At 39.2% G+C, this 24516-nt stretch overlaps 1 protein-coding gene across 1 annotated transcript in view; it reads left to right on the top strand.

Annotated features, from left to right (window-relative positions):
• The first annotated feature begins 13297 nt into the window (after positions 1-13297).
• Positions 13298-24516, top strand: part of PRDM1 (PR/SET domain 1) — a 106364-nt gene continuing 95145 nt past the window's right edge. Inside the window, exons 1-3 of the mRNA XM_044427173.1 lie at positions 13298-13393; positions 14010-14118; positions 14768-14806. The gene's annotated coding sequence lies outside the window, so the exon portion shown is untranslated. The remainder of the gene's footprint in view (positions 13394-14009; positions 14119-14767; positions 14807-24516) is intronic.

Here is a 24516-nt window from a genome sequence, read left to right as displayed (position 1 = left end):
AGCTGGGGATGCAACCCCAATTATCTCAGTTGGATTTATTGCTGAGTAGATATGCATAGTATTGCAAGTTAAGTTCTTACACTCATACTTTACAGTTGATTCTATTGTATATAATCATGGGTTATATGGTTAACAATTTTGCAACTACTGTAACAAAAAAGAGATACAGGCACAAAAATAAAAAGCTTGAACCACTCAAATCAGTCAATCATGTAAAATCTACAACAGTTTCTAAGAGCTTTCACATTTATTTTTTTATTTGTACATATGAAAAAGCCAAGTATCTAATATGGCATACATGGTTCTATTCACAAACACAATCTTATACTGTTGGCAGTTACAGACTGTGACTCTGATGGATTTATATTAGAGGATAAATATAGAGTAGCTGTCATCCAACACCTTTCACAAAATCAGGAAGAATTTGGTGGATTTTCATGAAGCTCAAGCATGTTAGTTAGGGCTATTTCATATATCATACAGGGGCAAACCTAGACTTTCCACTGAGAACCTATTTTACAGAGATATAGCAGGCAGCCATACCTCACTTATGAATGTAAATGTGTGGCACATGCATTTGCAAATCTTTGGCATTCACACTTTATTTTTTTTAGGTATACACTTAAAACAGGTGTACACATAAAATGCAAGTCGGAAACCCTTAAGGGCATCCTTCTGATCCATAAATGATGCTCAGAGGATAACATTTTAAACAGACTGCATATGCACATGCACACATACATATGGAAAAGTTATATCAGAGTTGGCGAGCCAGTATGTAGGAACAGTACTTGACTGTAGGAGCAAAATTCATGGGATAGTTCTCAAAAGATTAATGTCAACTTGTATGCATTTCTGATATTATGTTTTATGTGATCATGCTCATGTTTAAGCATACTCTGTGATACATTCATATTGCTCTAAAGATGTTTAAAGAACCTCTATAATAGTGTTTCTCTTTTCTAAAATTGTGGTTTTCTTGCATTCATAAGGATATGACTAAAGGAAAAGATTGGGATTTCAGGCATATGGAAAGCCAATAACTATCATGCACAGCTAGCAATGGAAATGACTCAATGTCTCTCTCTTCCTGTTATATAAAACCTTCAAGTTTTCACATAATCCAATATAATTAATTGTTAAGAAACTTTGTTCTTACAGAGATGGGACACCTATAGTATTGAAGCCATTTTACCTTATGATGATTTGTTTTAAATAAACATTTTAATACATGCAAAGATTTGTCTTGACAAGTAGAATGTACTGGTGGCATTACACCCAGTGTTTCCAGATAAAGGGCACTTAGCACTACTACTCAAAAAACATTGTGCAGCTATTCAGTCTGTTTTCTCCTTAATGTGCTTTCTGCAGTAAAAAAATATGAAAGAAGTGGTGGGAAAACATAGGAGAGTTATGAATAAAAGAAAATGTCTGGACCCTGCATAAAATTCCATGATGGTGCATCATTTGGGGGGCCATAGGATACATTGGAGCTCCGGTCTGGAACCTGGAAATCCATACTATGCACATGTACATACCTGCAGCTGATGCAGAAAGAACCATACCAGATGTGTCTCCAAGGTCAGAGCCTTGGAGGTGGCTAAAGGGGCATTCCACTGGCTACACTGAAAGGCAAAGGCTAGACTATGACATTTCCTGCTTTCTCTACAGCTCTACAGCCTCCTCCCCCTACAAAGTGCTCCAGCAAGCTTGCTGAAAATGGCAATCTAGCAAAAATCCAGAGTGGGAGGAGCAAGAAGTGAAGGTTGCTTCCATCACTGCTCTCATTCTGCACAGATGTCCATAATTCCTTTTATTTCTTTACTTTTTTATACCACCCCATAGCCCTCAGAATCTGGGAAGTTTACAAATTTAAAAGTCATATATACAATTTGTAAAATACTCATATAAACAATAACACAATTAAACAATACAACAAGGCAACAAACACAGGACAACAAGGGCAGCAACTACAATAATTTAACTCCCTGGTGCAGTGGCAAGTAATAAAAAAACTAGCACAAGAATACTTAACTATTAAAATAACTGGAAAATAAAAAAGTTTTTTACCTGGCACTGAAAAGATGGCAAGGATTATGCCAGGCGTACCTCTCTGTGTCTGGAGATTTGCAGGCACACCAATAGGAATGTGCCCTGAATAAGGCAAGCGAAAAGGAGGAACACCTACTGTATACTGAAGAGACACCAGTATCAAGATGGCTACTTAGGTGTTTCCAAAACATAGAAAACACATCATCATAAAATAAGAACAAAAGACAGTATAGGTTTGTGTAAAAATCAGATGGCTTCATTTATGTGCATAGATGCCAAATTAAACATAATAATTATATACTAAATAGCAAATATAATACATATTATAGAGAAGACTGTAGCTGCTGACATATCCATTGCTTACATGCTGAAAGTTAACCTGCTTATGGATCTATATCTTGATATGGATTTGGACAGGCCTTCAAACAGAGACCTTCAAATGGCTACTATAACACAGTTAGTTCATATATAGTGCTATAAAAAGATATCATTACTTGATTTTGAACTGGCATCAGTGCTTACCTTAGGTATCTTTGTAGTTGAAATGCAAAGTTGTCATTATTATCACATCTTCATTATACATCCTGTGCTACTGTTTTAAATAAATCACAAAGTAGATGCAGAGGTTAAAAGTTGTATTATTTTATATTCTGCCAAAACAGAATGCATTAGGATAAAGAATATAAGAACCACTGTACTAAATCAGACCAAGAGTCCATGTAAAGTCCAGCATTCCGCCTACATAATGGCTAACCAGTTGCCCATAGAAACCTACAACAGCACCCTCCCAAAATTCTCTAGCAACTGCTATGACTAGCCATACTGCCTCTGATACTGGCCATTAGGGCCAGTAACCATTGAAAGTTTTTTCCACCATGTTCACTGTGCAACCAATCCACTTGTCAAGCCTTCCAAAATAGTGGTCTTCACCAGTCTGTGAAGTAAGTTGCCTAGCTTAACTACATGCTGTGTGAAGGAGGACTTCCTTTTATCTGTTCTGAATTTTCTACCTGCTTCATGGGATGACCACCCTGGGTTTTACTATTAAGAAAATGGGATCTCCATGCATTATTTTGTACATCTCTATCATGTCTCTCCCACTTGCCTTTTCTCTGAACTTCCTCAGATGTTATAATCTTTCCTCACAGGGGAGTTGCTCCAGCCCCTTGATCATTTTAGTTCCCCTTTCTGCAGTTTGTCCAATTTTACAATGCCTGTTCTTAGTTGTAGTGACCAGATTGGTACACAGTATTCTAAGTATGGTTGCACCATAACTTTGTGTATGCCAACCATGATCTTATAATTTCTGATTATACCTAACATGGAATTTGCTATTTTAAAGGCAGTCACACAATGGATCAACATTTACATCAAACTGTCCCCCACAGCCCCAAGAACATTTTGGTGAGTTGCTTTAAGCTCAGCTCCCATCAGCTTGCACTTTTCACCAACATGAATCACTTTACAATTGTAAAAGCCAGTGTGATGCAGAGATGAGGGTACTGTGCTGGGACACAGGAGACCCTCATCTAGTCTGTGCTTGACCATGAAGCTCACTGGCCAGTCACTGACATTCAACCTAACCTAACTAACAAGGTTGTGAGGATAAAATCAAGCAGAGGAGAATTATATAAGTCACTTTAGGCTCTGAAGGAAAGACAGGGTATAAATGCAACTAATACATAATAAATGGATAAAGTACCTGCTTTGCCTCTTTTCATGATAAGGCCAGTTCAAATGTCCCATCTAATATATTTCATTAGGAGTATAAGAATGTTCTTATAGATGGCCTTATCAATGCAAGTCATCTCTGATCCCAGCAACAACACAGAGCCAGGAAAGATGTTACTTATAAATCTCAGCCAAAATCAGATCCATAATATGTGAGGCCCAGAAGGAATCCAGAAGATTACAGGTGAGATTAGTTGGTGAGATGGAAAGAGAACTTGTAAGCAAAGTTATTCCCACCTTAGAAACAAACAAACAAACAAACAAACAAACAAACAAAAGCTGCAGAGGTAGAAGTACTGAGTTTTTCCTATGATGTATTGAGTTTTGAAGTGCTTTACAAAATTTAGGACTTTAGCACCAGAGAGAGAAGAAAGGGCTCCTGCAAACTACAATGAATAGCTTATTCTCTCCATATTCATACCAGGCCATTATTATACGGGATACTATCTAAAAGTCTCAATGGGAGTTCCCCATATGGTAATAGTGTTTCTTTTTACAAAATGTAATGAGGAGTGACTTTCAGGAGAAATGACACCTGGTTAAAACAATAGAGAACCCTGGCTTACATTATTTGATAACGTAGCGTATGAAGTCTGTCTTGGCACAGCGAGCAACGCCTGACACAGGAAAACACAGAACAGAAAACACTTGTCTTTGACCCATTCTGTAAATTTTGTCCCCAAACTCAAGTACTGATAAGAATAGGATTTTTCTACATTTCAGTTAGGAAATAATATTACAGACTAATATATATTTAACTTTTTGAGGGGAGGAGTAGTTAGGAATTTATTAGAACCATCTTAAATTGAAGTAGAGGCATTTTTCAGATAATACTTTCTGGCACTTCATTCTGCCTCACAGCACAACGCAAAAAACTATTGATAGTACAATCGCATACATGACTTCGTGAAAACAAATCCCAAATTCAGTGGGTTTAACAGCAACATGTATACAGGATTACAGCCTTTTCAAGTAAACATATGCTTATGTAGTTAAGAGGGAAACATATACATACACATATATGTGTGTGTGCGTGTGTACACACACATACACACACACCCTAGGTTTTACACAAATCTTTATAGGATTAGTTACACAATGAATGTGAGATTAGAGGGTCAGTGAAAACAATGGAGCTTACAGTCTAATAGGTGCATACTTACTCAAAAGTAAACATACAGTATGTGCAGGGGGGCCCAGTTCCAGGTAAATTTTAAATCCAGGTTCACAGTTTTATCTGGTTTGCAAATTAGGCTTTTTACTTCACCAGTCTGAATCAGTCAGGCAGTGTACCTATCAAGTAGCAGGCCATCTTGAGAATGTACCCAACTGAACTGTGGGAAAGGTATGTGTGAACGAGAACATACTCAGTGCTTAAGGAACTTTACTGGTACAATTCTGAGCACATTTAAAGTGTTTGGTATTATCTGTGTAATCCTACATGGTCTTTGACCAGGGTGCATAGACTGCCTACTCCAAGGTTAGTCTGCCCCAAATTAAGGTTATCTTTGGAGGGTTTCCTCTGGATGTCACTGGAGCAGTGACTGGAGAGAGGGCCTTCTCAGGTAGATTTAGTGTGGTGCCGAACATTTCTTCCACATTATTTCCAACCATTCTTATTCAATTTATAGAAAAGACATTACTTTCAAAATGAAATTCAAAACAGAAGATGTTTTGGAGAAATTCTCATGGGTTGGGTTCAGGGTTCTTGTCCTTATCTTACTTATGAGATGGCTGAGAAGTTTGTATGAGTATACAATCACCTCTCTGCAACTGCGTTAGAGACAAGATGTATCCATAATCACAACTCAGAAATGTACATTTACAAAATTCTGGGCAATGTACTGAAACCTAAATAATGACATTAAGAACTGAGCCAAAAAGACATTTTGTCAGACAGTTCTTAAGATGAAGCTCTTCCTGGCTCTCCTCACCACCCCACTGAAATAAGAAACCACTTTGCTGAAGCTCCCCAAATTTTCTCCCGTCTTTTGGTGAGTGTCCCACCACCACAATGAACAATGTTGCACTAGTGCTAGTCACAGGGCATCATGCAGAATAGGGGAGAGTCTGCCAACAGAATTCCTGCTGTGGCCACTTGCAGTGGTCATGCAAAAAACAAAAACTTTAGGAAGAAGATACAGTGCTACATGCTTGCAGTAATGCGAAACTGTTGGAAAATTTCTCCACTTGAGATGTTCAGTGAAATTGCCCTCTCAGTTTCTCTATCCACAAACATAGTGGAGGATTCCAAGAGATCATTTGCTCCCACATCTAGTTTGGTGATCCACCTATTTGTTAGTTACATTTTGATGCTGCTTTTCCTCCCAAGAAACTCAAGCTAGCATTCATGAACATTCTCTTTTCCTTTTTATCTTCATAACAATCTTGTGAGTTAGGCTAGACTGAGAATCAGTAACTACCCAAAGACACCTACTGAGCTTTATGGCCAGTTCAGGATTGTCTGAATGCTATAGAGCTGTTGTTTCATTTTTATTACTTTAAGATTTTATCCTTAATTTGCCAAATGCCTTAAATACCTCCTCTTTCTGTTGTTGTTGTCAGTCATGAAGTCGTGTCCGACCCATCGTGACCCCATGGACAACACTCCTCCAGGCCTTCCTGTCCTCTACCATCCCCGGAGGCCACTTAAGCTCATGCCAACTGCTTCAGTGACTCCATCCAGCCACCTCATCCTCTGCCATCCCCTTCTTCTTTTGCCACCTATTGCTCCCAGCATTAGGCTCTTCTCCAGGGAGTCCTTCCTTCTCATTAGGTGGCCAAAGTATTCGAGTTTCATCTTCAGTATCTCACCTTCCAAAGAGCAGTCAGGGTTAATCTCCTCTAGGACTGACCAGTTTGATTACCTTGCAGTCCAAGGGACTGGCAGGAGTCTCCTCCAACACCACAATTCAAAGGCCTCAATTCTTCGGCGCTCAGCCTTCCTTACAGTCCAGCTTTCACAGCCATACATTGCAACTGGGAAAACCATAGCCTTGACCATACATACTTTTGTTGGCAGGGTGATGTCTTTGCTTTTTAGTATGCTGTCTAGATTTGCCATAGCTTTCCTCCCCAGGAGCAAATGTCTTTTAATTTCTTGGCTGCAGTCCCTGTCTGCGGTGATCTTGGAGCCCAGGAAAATAAAATCTGTCACTACCTCCATTTCTTCCCCATCAATTTGCCAGGAAGTGAGAGGACCAGATGCCATGATCTTAGTTTTCTTGATGTTGAGTTTCAAGCCAACTTTTGCACTCTCCTCCTTCACCCGCATCAAGAGGCTCTTTAGTTCCTCTTCACTTTCTGCCATTAGAGTGGTATCATCTGCATATCTGAGGTTGTTATTTCTTCCAGCAATCTGAATTCCAACTGGTGATTCAACTAGCCCTGCCTTTCTCATGATGTGCTCTGCATATAAGTTAAATAGGCAGGGAGGGCGACAGTATACAGCCTTGCCGAACTCCTTTCTCAATTTTGAACCAATCAGTGGTTCCATGTCCAGTTCTCACTGTTGCTCCTCTTTCTACATCAGCCTAAGATCTGATGGACAGGATATTGTTTGCATCCCAGTGTAGATGGCTACTGGGTTAGTTGGGACATCACGACAGATCCTTTTCTGTAGCCACATCCCAGCTTTTGAATTCTCCACCCTGAGTAGCTCATTTGGTCCCCTCTCATTTTAGTTTTCAATTCCAGGTGATGACACTGTTATTCTGTATAACTTGACTCTGATAGATTATTTGTCCTGCTTCTGTTTGTTTAGCTTTAATTGGTGATGAGTGCTTTATTCTTTGTATGTTATTAGCCACCTTGGTAGGTAGAAAGTCAGAATAATTATCCCAACACATATAAAAGCTCAGCATGAAAATATTTGCACTGAAGTAACAGTATATATGTATTAAACAAATAAAGTACTTCCAAAATTTTTCCTCCATAGAAATGATAAAACCTAAAGTTTTATCGTTTGACTGTCATTTTGGCTGGTTCATGTCCTTTATATTTAGTCAAGAAAAAAACAGGGAAAGATATAATAGTGCAAGGAACATCATTGGGCAGGCCTACTGAGTGGAGATTTAAGGATGTACTTTTACATAACAAAAGGACATTAGAGAATGCTTGAATTAATGGGCAAATTAACAGTTTAAAGGAAATTCTTGTTCGTGCAAGACATAATTATTGTGTGTCACTCCCTACCACAGGAGACTGTTGAAGCACTATAGAATCAAAAAGAAATTAAAGATTTATGGGCAGGACTTTTAACTGCAGTTTCAATAACTACAGGATATAATTGAGGGCTACCAAGCCTCAACTTTCCGGGCTTAAGCCTGGTCAGAAAAATAATTATTCTATAATAAAACATTGCAAAACATATGTTGGATTTTTTACATGTTACCAGAAGCACTATTACTGGCAGCTGTCATAGAAAAGAATGACTTTAAAACGTTTTCCTCTTCTGAGCACCAAGGGTTTAACAGCTTTTGTGTGTTCAAAGCCACTCTTTCATATAATGTTTGTAGAACCTGAGGGATGTCTCATCCACTGGCTTCGCCTAGTGATACTTTAAAAAGAAGGGAAAAGAAAATTAACCACACTTTCTGATGCGTCGCCTCGGTGTTGTTTTGCAATATTCAGATGCCATGTTCAGCAAGAGATGACGCAGGCTATGCTGACTATAACTGCTGTTTTTATTATGAGAACCCTGGGGAATTTATGTTACTTCATAAGATTGTGTGAATGAATGTGAGAGATGTCGTTCTTGGCCTATATTGGAGCAAGGCCAGAAGGCTTATAAGTAATGCTAAAACTCTTAATGTAATTATATTGTTCTAGTTGAAGGAACTGAGCTACAAAGACCCTCATGTCAATTACACCTCAGCCAGGATCAAGCAGAGTGTACTTAGGTAAGTCTCATCTCCCCTACCAGTAATAATGGGACAGTAAAAACTGGCCTTATCTGTCATCTCATGGTTCTTAGGTGAAATATTTTGAACACTCAGAAAAGTACTGCAGGAAACAATTACAATGGCTCACCGTGTATTCTAATTCGTTTTGAATGCAAAATAATTAACACATTATAATCATCACATATTGGGGCCAACTATCTCATTTATTTTATTTTTAACATGCCTTTACCACTCTTTAGGGTAGATTTGTTCCAAATCAAATCAATTTAATTCACCAGTCAGTAAGACTAGGTTTAAATTATGGTTTTACACTCATGCCTGCCTTACCTGTAGGTAGAGGTACTTCATTAAAATATTCGCAAACTGGACCTAATGTCTGCTGCCATCAGAAGTTTTCTCCTCCAGGGAAAGAATAATATGTTAAACCTCAGGCTATACACAAAAAGATCCAAAGACTTGTGGAACATTCTGCTCAAAAGGGTTCACTTTCATTTTTACTGCTTGCCCCTCCCTCCTCACGCTTAGCTTCTTGTGCAGCTCTATTCCACTCACAACAAGCTTCTTCTGTTCATTGAATTTTTTGAAACATAGCACTTAAGATGTAAGGGATTGATTCTGTGTACATAGATTTGCAAAGGAACAATGAGATTAAGATTTTTTTCTCAACTCTTTATGCTTATTGTATAACATTTTTGCTGTGAAGAAGAGGCATGTGATCTTTGTAGACACACATTCACAGTTTTGAGAACTTTAAACCAAGCATCTGTGATAATATCTTCTAGATAGGAAAAATGCCCAATACTCTTACAGAAACCTCTGGAAGAACATGATACTGTGAATGGGTTAATGGAATTTGTTTACAGAAAAAATTAAACATTGTATGAATATACAGATTCATGCTACATAATTAAAACTTATCCTTATTTTTAACCTTTGACTATAATGTATCTCAAATAAAAAACTATTTTTAGATAGATTTTTCTGCAAAAGACATTTTATTTAAAAAAATCCAATTTAAATAAAAATATGATTTAATTTTTAAAAAATATTTTTATTTTTTTAAAAAATCATTGATTTTTATCCACCCTACTGTTCTTCAATTTAAATATAATCTACATCATTACTGGAGTCCACCTACTATTATAAAAGCTGAGGAAATAATAATTTTACCAAAAAGTGCAACCATTTCACAATGGAAAAGTTTTCTTCCTACATACCCCAACAAGATGCTACACTTACCTAGGAAGCCTCACTATTTAAAAAATAGAAGTCACTGTACAATTGTGGGATCTATTCAAAATCACAACACAAGAATGCAGCATGAGTAACCTGCCATCATGTTGTCTGAACTTGGTGCAGTTTTTGCAGGGTGGCTTACTTTTTGTGGCACACTTCAGGGCTAATCTTGTCCATGGTATCTGTTCTGTTGTCTGAACCTGGAATGGCATTTCATGATGGGTTTTTGAAAAAGCCCACTGAGGTACTCACCAAGTGCAACCGAAACAAAAAACAAAACCCCTGCCATTCACTTCTGCAGTTTCATCCCTGGCTGTTCTTTCACCAAAGTTGAAATGGCACTTTGGAAAGACTGTTCACTTGGGAGAGAGCAATTAGAGCAGGGAGTGGGGAACAAATGGGTTCTAACACAAAGTACACCAGGATACATGTCTCAGGTGGTCAAGAACTTGCAGGGGAGGAGAACAACCTGCATTGAGCCTAAGCTAGGCACCCCATAGTTGTTGGTCATATTTTTGTCTCTTTTTAAAGCTCTATTTTGAGTGCATCCTCAACACTGTTAGCTATGTCATGCTGTGCAATTAGCTAGCAGTTACTTCTGAAGTGCTTTCCCTTGATCTATAATCCCAACGTTTCATATAGTGAGAGTGATAAAAACAGGAGAGTATGTGAAGGGAGAGAAAGACAATTGCAATGCAGTTACTCAAATCAGCTGAATGGCTGAGGGAAAATAATAGTCAAATGCAGTAACAGACATGCAAAGTAGTTCAGAGTTTGCCTCTCTAAGTAATTCCCTTTTTCATTCCAATGCAAAAATTATCTCACAACCATGAAGTCTAGGCCACACAGGCTATGTTTGGTGTTCTTTAAATGTACATGCTGGAAACGTGTTCAGTCCGGGGAAAATAACACTAGTCCAGATGAACCACTGTTCTAAACAAGCACAATTTGCTTGCCAACATTTATTTACTAAATTCATATACTGCCCCACCAGCAAATGTCCTCAGGACTAGTTTACATCCATTAAAACAACAACAACAACAAACAAAAGAATAATACAGCAATTAAAATAATAGTTTAATAAACTATTAAAACATTAAAGACACAAAAATATTAAAGAGCCTGCAGTAAAGTTAATCAAAGCAACATATTAATGATTAAATTCCTGATAGAAGAGGAAGGCCATAACCTGCTATCTAAAGGTATACAATGAAGGCATATTTTACAGTATGTAACCAAGCTTTCCAAGGGAGATGGTTTCCAGGAACAGAAGTAGTGCTGTTTTATGGTGGCTTTTGTAAAGAATATCCCAAGTGATCAGGTAAGGTAACTTAGCTGCTGAGTGATTTTTATCACATTTATCCCAAGGGCATTTTGTTTGATAAACCACTCACCAAGGGAAAGGAAGCCTTCCAGAAACAATGGGAGTGTACAATATCCTACTACCCATCAATGTAGTCTTAGAAGAGATAATTAAGTTTTCTTTGCTAATGCCCAACCCCTCAAGCCTATATTTGCAAATCAGCATTGAACATTATTATCTAATCAGCACAACCCACAGCCTGTAGGGTTTCTTTTCCTTTCTGTATTTAAAATACTGAATCTTTATTTTGAATAAGGAAAGCTTCACTGGTGCACATTCAGTTTTTCTTTAAAACTTAACAAGGAAAGGCATGCAAGCAGAGCAAGATAACAGCTTCTTTTTTTTACTAGCAGGCTTCCATTCACCATGATCACTGACTTAAAGGAGTCACATAAAAATATGCAGCCATTTTAGTAAAAAATGGGTCTGCTATCTTATTTCACAGATGTACACCTCTGCATGGTAAGGAAACATAATTTATAGCATTCAAAGAGGATGCCTTTCTTTAGTGGCAAATTATTTCCCTCAGTTGGTTAATTTCTCGGGTATGTCAGGATGCAAGCCTGACTCGAATTTGGGCAGGAGGTAAGCATTCCATGGCGAGGGAAACTGAATTCTAAGTTCAGAAATACTCTTTAAGTCTGCAAATGCTGCTATGTTTATCACAGTCTGCACATGACACAGGGAGAACTGGATAGAGCTGTGGCTGAAATGTATTCTCCCCCATGATCTAGCATATTCTCACCCATACCCAAGTATGAAGAGCAGGAGCATGATTTTACAGAAGGCCTGCACACTTCACCAGCCCGACTCCGAGTGTGGCTGTGGACCAGAGGCGGGGGGGGGGGGGGTAAGCAACATAAAGCTGCAGTGTCTCGTTTGTTAGGTCAGGCATTGCCCAAGCTTGTAGACATCATTCCTCAGTGCGGTTGGCCATCAAAATGTACCTCATGATCTCTAGTTATTATTTTCCGTTTTGAGTCTGATTATGTAAAACATGACCTTTACCAGACCCATCACCACCCCCATTCCGAAGAAACCGCTGCGTCATTTTTCAATACAAGGGGGAAAAAATCCCTCACCACCTCCTTTTGGCTATATAACTGTACCCTCTCTAAATTCCCTCAGGATGAAGCCTGAGGAACCAAAGTGAAAGTGAATGAATCAAGCGGCAATTTATTAAAAAAAAAAAAAAGAGCAACAAGCAACCCACAGGAAAGGGGGCGGGAGGTCCAGGGAGGCACGTGACAGACGGGAAGCTGCCCAATCAGAGGGAGGTTTGGGGAATACTATGGGGCAGTTTTAAAACTTTAACTTTAAAAAAAAAACCTGTCCATGCTAAGTTGCCGAGGCACATACACAAACTAAAAAAAAAAAAAACCTAAATCCCATCCCGGTCGGCGCGCGGCTTGTGCTGCGGTGCGGTGCGCGAGATCGCCAGCGGAGTCTCCCCGCCGCACCGCCGAGCGCCCCCCTTCGCCAAACCTCCCCTCACACGCGCGCTGCAGCGAGCCGGGGAGGGGGGGGCGCGGCGGCGGAATTGAACCCTGCTGGTCGCGTGCGTGTGAGTGTGCCTCGTCCTTACTTTCCTGCCTTCCTTTCTTATTCTCTTACTCACCCACCCACGAGGCTGCCGTTCTCAAGGGTCCACACACACAAAACGAGAAGGGAGAAAGAGAGAAACTCCCTCGCCAAGTCAGGAAGGAAAAGGCACGAGAGGGAACCGGTCACAAGGGAAACGGCCCCTCTCTCCCAGAAGGACGCCTCTGGTTGCATGCACGTTGGTCACACTCCGTGACTCTGCCTCCCTTGCCCGCCCGAGCGCTCTGCCTGGAAGGGTATCTCGAGGATATCCCAATGCTCGGGATACACTGCTAAGGGCTGCTATTCCAGCGTCAGGAGCAGGGCTTTCTCGGCCGTCCGGACGCGCGCACCCTCGCGCCTTCTCCGCCCTCCTTGCGCGCTTCTCCGCCGCGCGAGGCTGGTGGCTGGACAGCGGCCGCTCACTCGCGCGCTCCCCCCGCCCTTTCGTGCAATGCTGCAGTCGCTGCAGAGATGAAGCTGGGGGTTTCCTGCTCTTGGAAGGCAGCCTAGGAGGGAGACGCAGGTAAGTTGCCTCGGTTGTTGCTCTACGGATATATGCCGTAAGTGTGTGTGTGGAGCTTTCTGTGGAGGATCATCCTGAAGTTAACCGGGAACGGATTGGTGAGGGGCAGAGAAAATGCACGGGGATCTGTGTGCAAGATGAGTGCTTTAGGCGGTATATACGCTTACCTGGATGTGACAGAATCCAATGGACTTGCTTCCGAGTAGGGTTATCCTGCTTGTTCGACTTACATAGTTAAATTTTTCTTGCTTAGTTTTTCTCATGCTGTATCTTGTAAACTCCAATAAAACTTGTTTCCAAATCTGCATGCTTTTTCTTTTTCCAATTTTCTGGATTTTCTATCGCCTTTAGCGCTTTGTTTTGTTTTGCATTAAAAATCAGCATACTTGCTCCAATATGTGCTCACTTAAGATCAGCACTAAATCTGTTTAGGGTTTTTAGAATGCCTCTTTCTTTTCCTCGTCTCTGTCCGTTCTGATTTTTTGGTTTCTAGGGTATTTTTCTTCACCCTGAGTAAAGGTATGTTTGTGTAACCAGACACTGAGACTTGCTGTCTGATAGAGAATTATCTCAGACACAGCTTACTTTGAATTCAATAGAGGTGTTTGTTTTTCAGGTTTAAAGCTCCAGACTGAAGGAGAAGGAGGTGAAAGAAACCACCTGAAAAGGAACCACTGAGAAGATTTCTAATTCCTTTCTTGAAACCATACTGGATTTTGGAACAGGTGGGATGTGAAGGATTGGAGGTGGAGAATAAGGAAGATGAGAGAAATAGCCAAGTTTTAAATGGCAGAGTGCTTCCTTCTAATCTTAAGAAAAGGCAGCATGGGACTTCTTTAAAAAAAGTTGATTGATATACTAAACTTGTCCTCTGTAAGATCTAGTGAAATAAATCCTCACAAGGTTAGCTTTTTAAGTATAGCAGTGTTTTGAGTAACTGCTGCTCAAGCTGTAAATAAAAATGGATACCATGACAATTTTGTCTGGCTTCAGGTAAAGAGAGAACAAAAACATTTAATTCAAGGGAGCATCCAGTCTTAGTGGGTGGGGGAAGGGTGGAGTAAGTGGGAAAGACAAGGACTTAACTATTAACCTTCATTGTGAATTTATAAATGAGTTTGAAACTTCTCTGGCTCTTTTCTTTTTGGTTTGTTCTCTTTCCAAGATTATGGAAAGTAAAATTTAAATGGCAGTGCTATTTAGGTAATGGAATAACTTATTGTTGCATGGTAAAAATAAGTCAGCAGGACACTTCCTGTTTGTATAGTTCAAACAGTGGGGAACTAACTGGTTGGATGGGTGTACTGGGAAAGAAGGTGGCTAGTTGCTAAAGATACCATGTTCTATTAGGGATCTGTTTGCTTTCCCCTTTAGATAATTCATTTGAAAGCTCTAGAAGAAGATTTTCAAAAGGTAAGACATACTAACCAAAGATTAAAAATCAAGGCCATGTCATGTGGCTTAAATAGGATCTTGTTCTCTGGGCAGATCACAGTATTTTACATCTGCTATTGTGTGCCATAGAATGTAACAATTGATCAATCGATCAATCAATCACTTTTGTTAATCCAGTTGACCTCCTAAACAAGACTATATTTCATAAAAAAATTAGTCATAATGTATTTCGCAAATATAACATTTCTTTTATTTCTGCACTCCCTTTTCCTATTTCTTTAAAAAGAGTATTTAATAATTGGAATGAAATGTAAAATGTATTGCTTAACAGTTTTGATAGGTAAATTGACCACTGTGACTCCTTTAAAACAAACATTTCAGTTAATGTCAGCATATGCCATGAGTACATAAGTATCAGAACTCTAGGAATCATTGGAATTATTCTGCATAGAACAATACAGAATTACTCGTCATGTTTACTATATTTAAATTTGAGTCATTTAATTGTATCTTACAGCTGTTTATAAACACTTCAGCCCCCTGTGCAGTCAACATGCTATAGGATTAACTCTGTATAGGATAACAGGAAAAAGCAATAGTGTCTGAGTCGTTATGACAACTTCATTGTGTCTGAGTAAGGCGAATCATAATAAATGGCAGTGTTTATTCTTGTACGTCCTGTAAAGTTTATCTGTTGCATTTTGTTCAGCTTCAATTAAGACTCAATCATTTTTTACTTCACACTGTTGTGTCTGCCAGCAACAAGTGAATTCATATACTGAGTGAAAGAATTTGGGCATAATGCCAATCTAAACAATGTAAAATTACAGGGATAATATTATCCAGTGTTTATCATACAGTAGTTGTCTTTAACAAGCTGAGACTGCAACCTTGTCACACTTACTTGGAAGTTAACCCTCTTGCTTAGTATATACACATGGGATAAGGCAGTGTGTGACTTTCTAAGGTTACGTGATGAATATGCCTGACAAATTAATTTTGTTCTATGCTTCCTGCTTTTGTTGCAGGTGAGAAATAGTATCAAGTTTAATCTTAATACTGTAAAAGATTGTCAGCTTGATTAAATAATTTTGCAAAAAGTGTATTCCAAATTGTGTGATAGAGATTTGAGTATATCTTTAAATAGTAGTCCCTACCTATACATATTTGCTTTTGGAAATATATTGAATCCTTCAAAAGAATTTCATACTAGGGGGAAATATAAAACAAATACCTGAGTATGAAGTTCATTTTAAGTGCAATCCTATACTCATTTACTTGGAAGTAAGGTACACTGAACTTTTGAGATTATGTGCATGGGATTGGGCTTTTTGCGACTTGGTAAGGACAGAATAGATCTGAGGAAAAATCTGATTAACTGAAACAATGGTGTTCCAAAAATGTATTTGTTAGGTTAAAATGGGAATGTTATGTTAATGAATTATATCAGAAGACTGTGACTGAAATCATATGATAAAAGAGGTTCATTTCCATAAATGTATGACTGAGACTCAAAGCAGGCATTTATTTTTTGTGAACATCAGTATGTTCCACAGAGATTATTTTATTTTGTTTTGTGTTCCTAGGAACATAACACTAGTCTCAATTGTTGCAAGGCTTCTAGTATTGCTTAATACCCTCACAATCATGTGTATAAATGAGTTTTAGCAGATCATTAGCACATTGAGCTAACAATAGTGTAATGGATATAGCCTTCATTAATCTATGATGTGAACAAGAAGCAATTTATTACAGCAAAACTGAAATCTTGTAATCTTATCAACTTGACAGTCTTCATAGTAACAATTAAGGGGAACATTTATCAGAAATATCTCTATAACTGTAGAGCAGAAATGAAGACAAGTAGCTTATAGATTTATGGATGATTTCCACAGTAGCAGTTGGCGTGAAAGTTAAAATGTATGACTTTTACGAGTCATAGACAGAGCCTTAAGTAACTGATACAGAAATACAGTCATGTAGTTACAGGGATAAACAACAAAAATTCTGTATAGAGAAACTAAGTTGGCTTTGTGTAGCTGAGCTTTTCATTTCAGTTCCTAATGCTACAGAGGTGCAATCCATCTAATTTCAGTTGGCTTCTGCACAAACCCCTTTGATATGAATGGAGTTTGTGGTTGGTAGACGGCTCTTAAGTGATTCCATCTGATGCGAATACAAATATATGATGCTAGTGTAATCACTACAAATCGACATCATTCATTTTCTTGGCGATGGAGGATTTAACTGGTATGTTAGTTATTTTCCATTCTTTTCACTACTTAAGTAAACTCTGAGGTAAATAGCAGGAATTGATCTTTGCCTTTAAAAATCAAGCAGTGATTACTGTACTATATTCCACTGCCTTTCTGCTGGCAGCCATCTCAATTTTGTGCATTTGATGTCTTGTTCTACTTGGTTTGAATGTTAGACAAATGTTTGCTTCTCAGATTATTCAGTGCTTGAGCTGCCTTTTCAATCCACAGGGCATGTTCCTAAGTATGAAACCCGATAGGTACTGCAGTAGGCAGTTAACTACTATTCCTGTGCCACAAACTTATTCACATTTTCATAGGAGGAAGGCAATATATTTTCATGGAATAGCTTTCCAAATATGAGTGTTACTGCTAATTGATGTAATAACTTTGCTTTATTAGTGCTGTTCTTAGAATACTATTGTTATTTTAATACTTGTGCAATAATTGACTTTTCAGTTGTAGTATAAAGGGGTTAGACACACCCAGCTGACTTTTTGGTATTAACAGGAACCCTGAGGGTCTCATCACAAACTGCCTTTGAAACTCTCATGAGTTTCAAATGCATTTTTCCATTAAACATCTAATGTCCCACTAAACAGATAGTTAGGATTAATTTTTACAACATTCTGGTAATAAACAGGTAAAATCCTTACATTTAGGGTTCAATGTGGTCTGTTTAAGGCATATTTTAATTCATATATTGGCCTCTTTGCATGCAATGTTCACACCTACCAGTTATTCGTGACCTAGAGTCAAGATCCTGGAGGAAGTTAGGTTGCTATATAAGCACTACATGCAACGGAGCCATCATATTTTGCAACTTAAATTTGTTTAAACTGAATGGTCAGGTGATCATATATCCATGTCCTGATGATGATGGTGGTGGTGGTGGTTACAGTTTGGCCAATTCGAATCACCATTCTGTAGCAATTGCCTTAGGGCCAAAAAGGACATAACTTACTTTAAATCTGTGTCTTGCGCCTGTGTTTTTTTTCACTTTTACTGTAGAGTATGTGCATGGCCTCTGATTCAAACTGGGACCTAGGTTGGGAGCAGGAAGATTTAAGATCTAAATCGGTGCCTAATCTAGATTGAAAAAGAACCACAGGTAGACCTACTAGACACAGATTTCAAGTAATGTTCTTTTGGCCCTTATTACTGAATGGTGAAAAGGATTAAAACATATTAGAATGAAAGATATACCGTATTTTTCACTCTATAAGACACACTTTTCCCCCCCTCAAAAGTAAGGGGAAATGTCTGGGCGTCTTATAGAGCGAATGTGTGTGTGCCCGATGCCCGGGACGCTGCTGGCCCGCCTGCAGCATGTGGCACCACCTGGCCAGCACGCGCTCGGCATGCGCTGCTCCACCCCCCCCCCTTCGGCGCAGGTGAGAGCTGTGCCGTTCAGGGGGAGCGGTGTGGAGGAAGAGGAGCCGCGGGCTTTGACCCACCGGCTGCACAGAGAGATGGACTGCTCACCCCCACCACCCAGGAAAACCTGCCCCGGAGGAGGAGGAGCTGTGGGCTTTAACCCACCGGCCGCACGGAGAGACGGACTGCTCACCCCTACCGCCCGGGAAGACCTGCCTCGCCGCCCAGAAGACCACCGCTGGCACGCTGCCGGCCCGGCTGCACCACGTGGCACCACCTAGCCGGCACGCGCTCGGCGTGCCCTGCTCTGCCCCTCCCCGGTGCAGGTGAGACCTGTGCCGCTCAGGGGGAGCGGTGCGGAGGAGGAGGAGCCACGGGCTTTAACCTGCCGGCCGCACGGAGAGACGAACTGCTCACCCCCACCGCCCGGGAAGACCTGCCGCCGCTGCTGCGCCGCCCAGAAGACCACCACCAGCACCCTGCCGGCCTGGCTGCACCATACCTGGCTGGCACGCGCTCGGTGTGCCCTGCTTCGCCCTCCTCTTCTGGCACAGGTGAGAGCTGTTAATCACAGGTTGGTGTGTGTTTTCAAATGGCAACCCGTCTTTTAATGAAGCCCATGGGGAAGTGATGGGGAATGTGCCTGTGATTCTCAGGAAGCTTTCCATGGATCCCTCCTCTAAAAACTAGGTGCATCTTATGGTCAGGTGCGTCTTATAGAGCGAAAAATACGGTACTTGTAGCCACTTTATAAGAACTTCTGAGAATGTAAACTCCACAGAAAATATTTACTTGATTTTAGAATTACCAGGCAACAATTTGCATTAACTTTAGTATAAATTTTGATTGGTAAGTGGATTGTTATTTAATTGGGAGGGCTCATTTTAGAAATCATGGACCTAATCCTTGGTTAGGATCACCTAGTTTTATTCAAAGCAATGCATGCAGTGTGAGTAATATAAGGGTTAGACTTGTATTTGTTCCCAGATTAAACTGTTTTCCTTTAATGTATTTGCCAGTACATTAAAGTGTTGCTATGATCTTTCAATCCACATTCCAGAAGCATGCAAGGATAAAAGAAGGATTTCCCCCCTCCCACCAACACCTCATCTCAGCTATGCAGTCTTTGGTTGGCTTTTGTTTTAGACCAAGGCATATATTTCATTAATCATATCTCGTATAATCCCCCTAAAAGCTATTCAGAGTTTGGGTCCTCTTTTAAGTCAGACATTTTTAATCACACCTGAGTAGTAGCTTCCATATATTTAGAAGTACTCCAGTCCTGTAGGTGTGTTATAAGTGGCTTCCTGATAATACTGTTTCTGATTAAAGGTTTCTAAACACTCGTGCTGACAACCCTCTTATTATCAGTTTGTTTGATGTAAGGAGTTTAGGGACTGCCCTGCACATTGGTCTGCCTCTGAAAAATTGTGTTTGTTAGTTATGGAAAACTTAGTCATTTTTCTGAATTGTTGTGACTCTCTGTGGGTAAAAAGTAATGGATTACTTTCAGTTTGTATATTTTCCTGTCATAAATAGAGTACAGGTCACTGTGAAAGCAAATGGTATAACTAATTGATTTAGTTAATTTCTGAGCATTTGTGAGGAGAATTACGAAAATTAGTTAATGCAGTTTAAGAATAGCTTGTGGTTTTCATACTGCTGTATGAAGGATCAATGTACTGTTTCTGTATGATGCTGTTTATCCACCACTGAATTCAATAGATATCACTCCCAGATTAGTGTATATAGGACTGCTATCTTAACTAGGGGATAGATTGTTAAAGTAAATGTGTTGTGAAGGGTAAGTGATTTGGAGAGGTATATAGTATGTTTCTACAGTGTGGAAGCACGTATACTTGGCAAGCTTCTCTTTCCATGTTTAGCTAACAACAATCAAAAATGAATCATGTTAATATTTCCAGTGCTATAACTGATTCCTATAAGGTTAAGGTTGTTGTTCTTACCGTTGAAAAAACAGTGAGCACTTTCTTAAATCAATGTTTTTAAAAAATTGCTTGATAACTTTTTCGCTAACATTTTAATGCCCTGTTGGGGCTTAGCCTCAAGAATGTTCTGTAGCATCTTAGATCATAATGATAGAGCTCTTTCCTTCAATTTAAGATATTTAATTTGTAGAAAAGATGTGTAGGTCTTACCTGATACTTGTTGAGTTACTATATTGATAAGGAGAAAAGAGACGGTAATCCAGAATAAGTTATTTCTGGACAAATTTAACAACTACCACCACCAAAATGTGAATGCTTCCTACCCAAGAACAATTGACATAAATTTACTTTATGTTATGATTTATTTGTTAAACAATAAGCACACTTCTGAAATGATGTGTGCATTAGAAAGGTTATTGTCTGTATGATAAATGACTACCTATTCTCAGAAATTCTGAACCCTATCAGGGTTTCCCTTCCTCTTTTGGACATACACATTTGGGAATTTGACAAAGTGCTGTGAACAATAACAGTGGATAATTATTTTGGTACCTACCTGTCATGTGTACATGCCTTAGTCTGTGGCTTATTCAGCAAAACCTTTTGTTTCATGTGTATTGGAAACCACAATGGAAGGGGCTATCTAGTTTAGCTTATTCCTGGCACTGCAATACAAGTAGTACTTCTAAGCATAAGTTTTTGCAATGTCTAGCAGTTGGTTTTTTGGGGGGGCATTTTACTACAAATCTTAGCTAGAACATTCTTTAATATTCACTCATGTATACACACTTTAAAATTATTCCCCTGCTTCACTGAACTTAACAAATGGAAGAGGAGGTGGATTATTTGTGCCCTTTTGACCACAGGAATACCTATTATAAAATTGAAAGGATAAACACTCACCTCCTATAGTGCAATGGATCTTAAAGTGCATTTAGTATATGAACAGGTGGCATATAGATGCCAACTTCAAATGGATACTTATTGTGATATTTAATTTGTTTTGTCGAATTGTATGTGTGATTGCTAAAATATTCCATGCATTTCACACACACATATTCATTCAAGTGTTTGGAAGCATCATGTTCATAGATGTCTTGGAGGTGACCCTGTGTGCCATGCTGCAGAGCCCACTATACGTTGTGTTACAAACTGTGGTCTAATTCTAAGGATTGCTAATCTGATTGTTCCTTGCTATTAAATACTCTTAAATTACGGTACTACTGTTTCAGACTTCATTCTAGTTCTAGTAATCACATATCCCATGACAGACTATATTTAATGCTGTACAATTTTATTTCTTGTAAGTTCCTTGTGGTCCCTTATTGTAGTTGTTTGACGAGTATGTGTATATGAAGGCAAAATATATTTTTCTGAATTATGATATATCTCTTATTATATTGACTCTTGTGATTTGTAAAAGTAATGGTCCATTAATAGTAACCATAAACTAGGGTTTTTAGGTTTGGACTCATAGGGAAAAAGAAGTGCAAGAGTAATTTCTGCTTCACTGGAATTTGTAATTCTGGATCCTGATTATGATAAACAGTTCCACTTCCTAATTGCCTAAGTTTAGCTACTTGTGATTGGCAAAGGTAGGGAGATAGAGCCTGGCAGTGCAGAATTCTTTTTTCAAAAGACTTAAAAACAAAGTTCAACATTGTGAGACCATTTCCTAAACATTACGCTCATTTTCTAAATCTATAACCTGTCTCAAACCTTTGCTATAGCTAACACAATGGATTTTATTTAGATTTTAAAAAGGGAACAGTAACATTTTGATAGAATTACAAATTAGTTATTTTACAGTTGTTCCCTAGCTTCATTTCTCTCTTTTTCTCTCTCTGAACATACTGACTAAACAAGGCTACACTGGTGTGATTTTAGAATAAATTGCATGTATTGAACATGCCTTTTGAATGAGACGAATTGAAAAATATATTTGGCAGATAGAGTAAACCACTTACATTGCTGCTTCATTTTATAAAGTGAAAGTCTTATTCTCATGGGAGTCAAGATGTTGTTTCAGTGAAAGGGAAAAGCTTTTATATTCATACATTGATTTACTTTTAACCATATGGTTACTACATAGGAAGAACAAAGGACCTTGTGACATATTAAAGAAGAATATATTTATTTTTACATAGGTTTTTGTTAACACTGGTTACTTTATTGCCAGACACTTTGGGAAATATCCTGTGTGACATCAGTGTTAATATAAATCATATTGCATTAGTATTACAATATTAAAAGCTTTAGATGCTGTTGGTACTGTGTTGGTTTCCTTACTCTAGTGCAGTCCTCCCCAACCTGCTGGCCTCTAGAAGCATTTGGCCCACAACTCCCAGAATTCTCATTGACTGGGGATTTTGGGTGTTGCAGTCCAAGAATGTCTGGAAGGCACAAGGTTGGGAAAGGCTGCTCTAGAGCAGTGGAATTCACATTAGCACTTGTGTTACATTGGATAATGCCCTTTGTTATTTTTGCAGCAGCGGTCTCTCTAGGGCAGTGATGGTGAACCTTTTAGAGACCAAGTGCCCAAACTGCAACCCAATACCCACTTATGTGGGTATTGCACATAAGTGCCGACACTGCAATAAAACCTGAATACTGAGGTTCTAGTTTAGAAAAAACAATTCACATATATATATATATGCTTGGCAATGCACTGACCAGCCATGTGAAAGCTCAGACAAGTCGCAGCTAATGAGTTGTGGCTCATGATGTCATCGCCTGGCACCACTACTCCTTTCTGAGCATCTGCACGGCCCCTGTGTGCACTGTTATCTGATGCTCGGATGCTGGGGAGATGCTGGGGTGACCTGGCTCGCATGCCATCAGAGAGAACTCTGTGTGCCTGCTGCGGCACATGTGCCATAGGTTCGCCACCACTGCTCTAGGGAACTCTGTTAAAATGTCATGAGGTTTTATTGAATTCTTAAAGGAAATACTTTTTCTGTAAACTATTTCCATGCTTGTGAGTATATAAATAATTCAGCTTTAAAGATGTAATATGGCCTATATGAATAAAAGATTTTAAAGTCAGTATTAGGAAAGGCCTAAAACACAACAGTTGAGATTGCATTTACTGTTGCCCATTATTTACTTAAAATTTACAGCGCAATCCTGTGCCTTATATATTCAGAAGTAAGTAGGTTTAAGGTAAGGGGTAACTATGTGTCCTACTTTATGGGAGGCATCCCTCTGTTTAAATATTTCCTGTTTAAATCCAATTTAAAGATAAAGATAAAGAACTACAAGATGGGAGAACCAAAAGGGCCTTGATCTTGCCCATCAGTAGTTAGCATGGAGTCAGTAAAATGCGCAGACACTATGGTGAGATTTGTTTATTCTTCTTTTGGTGATGCCTTTCATCTTTTTTGGGGAAACCCTGTTTTGGGGACACCCTAGGGCCACCCTATTTAAGAAAGAGAGAGAGAGAACTTATATCCCAGCTTTCTTCTTGCACAGAACTCAAGAGGGTTAACATAATCCTCCTCTTCCTCTCCATTTTTATCTTCAGAACAACCTGTGAGGTAAATTATCCTGAGTCGGTGACTGGTCCAGAGTCAATCTAGTGAGTTTCATGGCTGAATGAGGACCGGAATCCTTTGAACTCCCACTCCAGTAATCTGAACCACTGTGGCACACCAACAACTTTACAGTGCCATTCTAAGCTGTGATCTGGTTTGTATGGTCAAAACATCCACAACATGAGTTGTGTAACCCATGGTGGCCCATGGCAGGATTTGCATATGCAGTGTCTGAGTGTAGTTTGTCATATGTGAACCTGTTGACTGCATGTTAGCAAAACTTCAAGACGCAACAAGCCAAGGCTAGGTATTGAAAGTTCTAAATGGCTTCTCTCATGTTCCACCACTGATGGTGGGACTTTTCTTAAAAGTAAGTTTTGCTAGGTTCATTGTTCTTAAAATTACCAACTAAATACTGAGGCTAATCCACACATTGAAGAAAGTTCTGTGTGTGGATTATGTGCTTGTATTGCAAACTGAATACAGTGTTCACTTGGTAGGGTTTAAAGTACATTTGGCCCAGCAGATGTAAGCTAAGGCATTATGGACCAGGCTGTATGACCAGGACTCTATGCTGTGTCAGCCATGTGGTTTGGCAACATTGGACATTTGTT

Source organism: Varanus komodoensis, unplaced genomic scaffold (genome assembly GCF_004798865.1).
Source record: "Varanus komodoensis strain SLA01 unplaced genomic scaffold, ASM479886v1 scaffold1, whole genome shotgun sequence".
NCBI lineage: Eukaryota > Metazoa > Chordata > Lepidosauria > Squamata > Varanidae > Varanus > Varanus komodoensis.
This window is presented reverse-complemented; position numbering and strand designations above follow the sequence as displayed.